Genomic DNA, 9,172 nt, shown 5'->3' on the forward strand with positions numbered 1-9,172 from the left:
AAAAAAACACTGCAGTAGAAGGGTTTCTAACTGCTTCTAAGGAAGATATTGATAAAAAAATGGAGGACATTAGAAAAATGACAGATTCCCTGAATGAGCAATTCAGGAAAGAAATAGATCGCATGAAGCAGAGTCAAAGAGATATAGAGGAAGTATGGATTACCCAATTTATTTGAGTTTTCCTCTACAAAACTATCATGAGTCATGTTTGTCTGCTTAGAAGTTTAAGAAAAAATTTGGCTATTTTGTGGGCTTTGAGATTATCACTCTTAAAGTACCAGTGTCTTAAAATAGGGTTCTTGTGATTTTACACGCTTTTGTGATGGAATGCTGTTTTGTTATATAATTTTAACTGGGATTCTTTCCATTTGCATTTGTTTATGTAACTTCAGGAGGAATACTGAACATCTAAGTCCTGGATGATACCAATAAACTAATCGCAGAGGTTTTAAATATCAAAAAAAATGTATGCACCAAACACGGGAGCACCCAACTATATAAAGCAAATCTTAATGGACATGCAAAAACTAATATCCAATACCACAATCTTAACAAGAGACCTCTTATCCCAAAGAATAGGTCAACAAGACAAAATCTTAGCAAAGAAATAACAGAACTGAACCAGAGCTTGAAACAAATGGAGTTGGTGGACATATACAGACTGTTCCAAACAAACACAGCTGAATACACATTTTTCTCAGCTACACATGGGTCATTTTCTAAAATAGACCACATACTGGTCCATAAGTCATGCTTAAGTATATGCAAGAAAACAGAAATTATCCCATGCACATTATCTGAACACAGTGCAATGAAACTGGAAATAAATGACAAAAGAAACCAGAAGAAAACCCTAAATACATGGAAATTAAAAAACACACTACTCAGCAACGAATGGGTCACAGAACAAATTAAACAAGAAATTCAATAATACATACAATTCAATTTAAATTCAAACACAAGTTATCAGAAATTATGGGATATGATGAAAACTGTTCTCAGAGGCAAAATCATAGCTGTGAGCTCACACATTAGGAAAACAGAACAGGAACCAATAAACAGCCAAATACTGCACCTTGAAGAACTAAAAAATAAAGAGCAAACCAAACTCAGAGCCCAAAAGGGAAGAAATCATAAAGATTAGAGTAGAAATTAATTCAATTGAGATGAAGAAAAAAATTCAAAGAATTAAAAAAGCAAAAAGATGGTTCTTTGAAAGATTAAATAAAATTGATTAGCTCCTTGCTCACCTCATCAAAAAGAGGAAAGAAAAAATTCAAGTACAAGCAATAAGGAATAAAATGGGTGTAATTACCACAGACCTAGTGGATATTCAGAAGATTACAACAGCTACTTTGAGAATCATTACTGTCAAAGAATAGAAGCCACAAACGATGTAGACAGATTCTAGAAAGGTACAAAGTACAAAAACTGATTCAACAAGATATAACCACTCTGAATAGCCCAATAACAGCCAATAAAATGTGAGATGTAATAAAAAAGCTATCGACAAAGAAAAGTCCAGATCTGGATGGATTCACAGTTGAATTCTACTAGCAATTTACAGAAAATATAGACCATATAGTTATCAAATTCTTCAAATAAATTTAAAAGGAAGAAATCCCCCCAAAATCATTCCTGGAGACAGGTATTGTCCTGATATCAAAATCAGTGAAAGATGCAGAAAAAGAGATACTGAAAAAGAGAACTACAGGCTAATCTCCCTCATGGACATAGATCTAAAAATTCTCAATAAAATCCTAGCAAATAGAATACAACAAATCATCAAGAAAATCATACAACATGATGAGGTAAGATTCATTCCAGAAATGTAAGTATTGTTCAATATTCAAATATCTATAAACGTAATACACTATATCAATGGAACAAATGCTAAAAACCACAAAATCATCTCCTTTGATGCAGAAAAGGCTTTTGACAAAGTCCAACACTCATTCATGTTCAAAATCCTACAGAAAATTGGAATAGATGGCCTCTACTTCAATCTGGTAAAAGCCATTTATGAAAACCCAATGGCTAACATAATTCTAAATGGGAAAAAACTGAAATTTTTTACTCTCAAATCTGCTACAAGACAAGTATGTCCTCTATCACCCATCCTATTCAATATAGTTCTGGAATCATTAGCTAGAGCCATTAGACAAGAGAAAGAAATAAAATGAATAAGAATAGGTAAAAAAAGTTAAATTATCATTGTTTTCAGATTTCTTAGCAAATAAATTCGGAGACAATGGGCTGACCTCTAGAAATTATAAAGAACTAAAAATCACTAGGGTCCAGAAATTTAAAGAGCCAATCCAGAAAGGGGCACCCAAGATGAACACACACTTTTCAGAGGATGAAATTAAAGAAGCAAATAAATATAAGAAAAAATGCTCCTCATCACCAGCCATCCGTGAAATGCAAATTAATACAACATTGAGGTATCATCTCACCCCAGAAAAAATTGCTATTATAAAGAAATCAACCAACAACAAATGTTGGAGAAGCTGTGGGAAAAAAGGAACCCTTCTCCACTACTGGTGGGAATGTAGACTGGTGCAAAGATTATGGAAATCACTGTGGAGACTTCTCAGAATACTAGGACTGGAAATCTTATTTAAACCAGCTATTCTTCTACTAAGAATTTTCCCGGAGAATCTGAAAACATCATATCATAGTGATGTATGTGTGCTTATGTTTATAGCAGCACAATTTGTGATAGCCAAAACTTGGAAACAACCAAGATGCCCATCACTTGAGGGATGGATGAAAATGATGTGATATTTTTACAGCATGGAGTATTACTCAGCTATCAAAAGTGATAAACTCGAAGTCTTTATATTTAATTGGATGCTACTTAAAGATATATTCATAAATGAAATAAATCAGAACTACATGTGAAATTATCATATAGTGTCCCTAGTACAAGAACTCAAAAAGAGAAATACAAATAGAAAGGTATAATACAATTAAAATGAAAGCAAGAACTTGAGGACAAGACAATGAAGAGAGAGCAAGAAAATAATTTGGAACATGACAGAAGCAAGCCATACATTATATGTACAAGATGGGTACAGCAAAGAACCTGAGAATCTTTAGAAGATTTTCGTATCTAGCAGTTAATTGGAAAGATTCTCACCCTAACTATCTATATATAGTGACACCTATGAACGAAGCAACTGCACTGAAGATGGCAATTTATAATAGTAGTTTCATGCTTGGAGGGTTTGTCATTCTGGTCTTCTCAATACGTGCTGCTTGTGATGGCATGCCATTTACTGTTGTGCTGTTTCTTGGTTAGATAATTGTTTTAAAAAAAAGTTGGTGGTGAATGAAGGCAGGAGACATGAAAAGGAGGGTTTAAAGACTGTTCTGCAACAATGTTGTGTATGGTTAGATTTCTGGACTTATGTGTAAACATATATAAATCTTTACTCCTATTTTTAAATATATTTTAATTTTTTGTTCATATTCTGTAGGGACTTAAATTTTAACATGTCAATACTTGGTGAAAAATACCTGTTCTTATGTTATGCCTAAAATGTTTGATATTCAGATAGATAGTGAGGTTAAGCTCAACAGCCTAGGTTATATGGTAATAAAATAAGCTTCTCTTCTGGAGGGTTAACACCTAAGTTTGCAGACCACAATTTAGAGAAAAAGGAGGGCCACAAGGAAAACCAAGATTGTGGCCCTAGCCTTCCTAGTTCAATTCAGACTCAGGATACATGAGAACTTGTACTGTAACATCATGTAACTCAGTTGTGCCCCAAATTTTTTGGTCAAGGAGATTTGGGGACCAAAGGGGAAAGTCATTGATGATGCAAAATGTGCCTCAGGATAGTCACATGGAGTGAAAAAATTCTCTCAGTTTTTCACAGAGAGCAAATTGGCCGAGCAATGGCCGCAACTCATCCACATGGCTGACAGTGACAAAGGATATATAAACTGCAGTACACGGTCTCAGGATAAATCCTGAGGGGGATTTGATTGACCTTATCAGACCCAAAAGCTTCAATTCTTGTTACATAGGTCTTGCTTTATCTTGGTCTTAACCATCCTTCAGAAAAGTATAAAAATGAAGTGCAAGAAATAAAGCCATATTGTTATGTTGGGGTGTAGGGGACTCAGGTCAACAACTTCTGATATTGCCAGTCAAGTATAAGACTCAATACTATTATGGGCTACCAGACTATTTGTGAATATTTTGCTGATTTCGCACACTTATAATATTTAAATGGTGGGACTAAACAAAAAGGGGATATAGGTGAATGACCATTTATATCTGTATATTCAAAATATTTATGATAGATATATAGCTACATTCTCTTAATTCAGAGAGTAGAGTAATTTATTCTAATAGTGTTTGTAAATAGGATGTCATGTCTGTATCATGTACAGCAAATAACCACTAGGAAAGCAGTACGCAATGTGTTAATTGTTGCAACTCTCCTACCAATTTGATTTGAAACTGTGTCATTGCTATTTCTTTCTCAATAAAATTATGGGGAAAAATGAGATTTTAACTTTGTCAATTACAAATGAATGTTTAGTTCACTTCCTCCTCTTTGTTTTATACAGAAATGTAACTGGGCTTGTTTTATTTTTCTGTACCACAAGTCTCACAAGCCTGAGATAAGTCTATGGTTGCAATTTACTCTCTTCTTTGGGGTCAGATTTTCAACTATTGTAACACATGAGTGTCCATCTCACTGAAAGCAGTTTTCCAGTAAGCAGTTAATAAAAGAAATCACCTATTTTTCCCCCTTTTTCTTCAACTCCCCATACTTAAATTCTGAAAGTATCATCAGGGTAGCCTGTGATTTGCCAGTGTAGATGAGGAATGCTTGAAAGTGTCTAAAATTCTCATCAAATACTGGAGTGAGAGGGTCAGAAGCATCTGAGATCACAAAACACATTATTGTTTTGCTTTATGGCTATTTTGTTGTTATTTTAGTTCAATATTTTTAGTTTAGGTTTGGTTCTCAATTTTGACTTAACTGACACATTCTGAGCTCATTCTTTTACCTTACTATTATATCACAGCAATGAATTTTTACTGTGCAAGATTTTCAGACAAATGTCTAGAAACTTGTGAAATATGAAATGACTAAGGACTGAAGTCAGGAATCTCTGAGTGCTTGATGTTTTTTTAAAGTTCATGTCAACAGTTGCCATGTGTCAATATTTGCAAACAGTCTGGCTCCAGTTAAAACTTTGTGATCCAGAAAGTAAGCCAGGGAAGGAGAGCATGGAAGCTACAACAACCAAATCAACTCCCCAGGTTGTTGTTCCTTGCTGAGCAAATCTCTGGATGAACCCTTGGCATGTTCTTAGAATCAGCTCTTCATATCTATGAGTTCCTATAACTGTGTATTTAAAAACTTCTAGATATTTCTTGGATTTAAAGGGGAAAAATGATCCAAAACCAAATCTAGTCTGGATGTACCCTTGGCATTTTCTTAGAATCAGCTCTTCACATCTATGAGCTATTATAACTGTCTATTTAAAAATCTCTAGATATTTGCTAGATTTAAAGGGGAAAAATGATCCAAAACCAAATATAGAGTAGGGCACATCTATAATTTTTATGTGGTATAATTTCCAACTGGTTGAAAAGCCAAGGGATCTGGCTGTACAGTCGTTTTGCCTAGCAAGTCTTTTGCTGAGCTGCTCCTTGCAGTCTACTTTTATTGACTGCCAATACTTTTCTCAGAAAACTGAGCCACTTATATGTGTGTGGATAGCAAGCAAGATATAAATCAATTATCCACTGAGAAAAAATTCCAGCATCTAAAGTTTTCATCTGAAAATCATCTGAGATTCTGAGGAAGTCAGTCTCAGAAGTGAAAAAAGCATTGCATTCCTCTTCCATCTCCAACTATCCTAGTTTCAAGCAGCGAAGAAATAGAAAAACTTAATGTTATGGCCAAGCAGCAAATATCAACTTGTTGTTTCCAAGAAGAGATGAATCTGATAACTCATTCAAAGGAAAAAACCCAAACAACACTCTGTTCTAGCTTGGCAGTAAGAGAGTCATAACCAGGTTGGAACTTAGAAATGCAGCAAATATGATCATGATATATGCCCAGGATCTCAGTCATGGCATCCCTTGCTAATCTACTCTTCAAGGTAAGCTTGTGATTGAAGCCCTTCTGATTCTTTCTTGTCAGCTGTCATCATGGGACTCCCCTCCAATGACATCTCACAGAGCTAGTCCCAACCCTTGTCTTCATGGGTACATGGAGAGAAATTCTAAACATCTTTGATATCTAGAGGGCTTCTCCTGGATTTATTCTCCAGGTAATTTTTTTTCTCATTTTTCCCCCTCTTCCAGGTAAGAAACAGAGATGTGTTGGTGGTGTTGCCAAATCACAATGACAATAGGCTTTTTCTGGGTGGATGTCAATGATCTCACCACAGAAATGAGATCCAAGTCAGCCATTGACTTTCATCCCAGAGCACAGAGAGAAAAAGTCCCATAATATATCCATCAATCCTCTAGTGGGTCACCAAGAGACAGCTTCAGCCATCATTAGGTTTTTATTTATTAAAAAGTGAGCTTTTAAGGGCCAGGGAGATGGCTCAGTAGAATAAGTGCTGGCCTAGCAAGCACAAGGGCCTGAGTTCAAATCATTCCCAAAGCACCAAAGGTGATGGAGAAGACAACCAGCCAGGAATGAGAGGGCGCCATCAGATGGCTATTGATGTTCAAACAGAGACTGTTTATTTGATTGGTGGCTGGGATGGAACACAAGATATTGCTGACTTCTGGGCATACAGTGTGACAGAGAACCAATGAAAATGTATCTCTAAAGACACTGAAAAAGAGAATGGCCCAAGTGCCAGATCATGTCATAAAATGTGCATTGATATTCAATGGAGGCAAATTGGGATGTTATTTGGATTTCTCTGTGAGGAACAGCAAACCTCTGAAAAGTGATTTATACTGTTATGACATTGACACAAATACATGGATGTTACTAAGTGAAGATACTGCTGCTGATGGAGGACGAAAATTGGTGTTTGATCATCAGCTGGATTCAGAAAAATATATGATCTAACCCTTTGCCTATAGAATTTTGACATGTAATGGCAGTGTAGATGACAGCAGAGCCAGTGAACCACAATTCAGTGGATTGTTTCCATTCAACTGTCAGTTGTCAAATCTGGAAACTTCTTTGTGAGGACTCCTCTAATGCTGGGCCTGAAGACATCCAATCTTGGATAGGACACTGCATATTATTCCCCTAAAGAAAAATCGTTGTTTATGTGTTTTTGGTGGACAGAGATCAAAAACCTATCTGAATGATTTCTTTAGTTATGATGTGGACTCTGATCATGTAGACATAGTATCAGATGGCACCAAGAAAGACTCTGAAATAGTTCCAATGACAGGATTCACACAGAGAGCAACCATTGATCCAGAACTGAATGAAATACATGTTTTATCTGGACACAGCAAAGACAAGGAAAAGAGAGAAGAGAGTGTCAGAAATTCATTCTGAATTTATGACATTGTGAGGAATAGTTGGTCTCGTGTCTATAAGAACGATCAAGCTGCAAAGGATAATCCAAGTAAAAGTCTACAGGAGAAAGAACCTTGTCTAAGATTTGCCCATCAGCTTGTTTATGCTGAGTTAAATAAGGTGCATGACTTATTTGGTGGGAACCCAGGAAAATCTTGTTGTCCAAAGATGAGACGTGATAACTTCTGGTCACTGAAGCTGTGTCGACCTTCAAAAGATTACTTTCTGAGACACTGCAAGTACCTCATAAGAAAACACAAATTTGAAGAAAAAGCCCAAACATATCCTCTTAGTGTTCTAAAATATTTGCAAAATGATCTTTATATAACTGTGGATCATTCATACCAAGAAGAGACAAAAGAGTTCCAACTCCTAGCTTCTGCTCTATTCAAATCTGGTTCAGATTTTACAGCTGTAGGCTTTTCAGATGTGGATCATACCTATGCTCAAAGAACTCAGCTCTTTGACACCTTAGTAAATTTCTTTCCTGACAGCATGACTCCTCCTAAAGGCAACCTGGTAGATCTCATCACAATGTAACTGAAGAGTCGCTGGCCACACAAATGGAGAACAGTAGTCACTTTCAGTGTTTGGATAACAACTCTATTGACTGAAGTGAAGCTGCAGTGACTAAGAACTGCACCAGAGTGTTAAAGGGATCTTTACCATCACAAGTTTTAACCCTCTTCCTTGTACGTGACCTGAACCCCATTCTCATTTTATTTCTAAAGTAGGCTAATGAAGTGAAATTGGTATTCTTTCCATTTAAGTAAAAAAAAAGGGGGGGCTATAAATACATAGTCATGTGTGCATCTTGTACAATGAATAGCTACTACAAAGACAACAATATGCGATGCATTAGTTATTGTGACTGTCGTACAACCTGTTTCAAAACTGTCTCATTGGTATTTCTTTCTCAATAAAATAAGCTAAAAAATAAAGAGAAAAATAAAGGAGAAAACTATATGCCAAACTCCCTAGTGAACACAGAGGCAAAAATCCTCCAAAATTCTATCAAACATCATGTAGTTAATATTCAAAAAGATTAAACAAAATGACAAAGTTAGATTCATTGCAGAAATACAGGGATGGTTCTATATATGCAAATCTATAAGTGCAATACACCACATCAATAGAACCAAAGACAAAAATCACATAATCATCTCTACACGTGCAGAAAAAGTTTTTGACAAACTCTGACACTTATTCATGATGAAAACTGTACAGAAAATCTGAATATGTGGTCTTTACCTCAACCTGATAAAAGCCATCTATGAGAAACCAACAGCCAACATTATATTAAATAAACAAAACTGAAAGTGTTCTCTCAAATTGGGAATAAGACAAGGATGTTCACTGTCTCCTCTCTTATTCAATATAAGTCTAGAAACATTAGCCAGAGCAATGAACCAAGAGAGAGAAATAAAAGGAATAATGATTGGAAAGGAAGAAGTGAAGTTATGATTATTTGCAGATGGCATGATCCTCTGCTTAGAAGCCCAATAATTTCCACCAAGAAACTTGTAGATTTAATAACCAAAAGTAGAAAAATCTAATATTCAATACCACAATTTTAACAGGAGACCTTAACACACCCTTATCTCCAAAAGATAGGTCAACCAGACAAAAACTTAGCAAAG

General features: G+C 35.6%; 1 pseudogene; it reads left to right on the forward strand.

Moving 5' to 3' along the window:
• Window positions 1-1,803: 1,803 nt before the first annotated feature.
• Window positions 1,804-8,081, forward strand: LOC101579681 (annotated as a pseudogene).
• Window positions 8,082-9,172: the final 1,091 nt, after the last annotated feature.

This window comes from Octodon degus, unplaced genomic scaffold (genome assembly GCF_000260255.1).
Source record: "Octodon degus isolate 3935 unplaced genomic scaffold, OctDeg1.0 scaffold00269, whole genome shotgun sequence".
In the NCBI taxonomy this organism is placed as follows: domain Eukaryota; kingdom Metazoa; phylum Chordata; class Mammalia; order Rodentia; family Octodontidae; genus Octodon; species Octodon degus.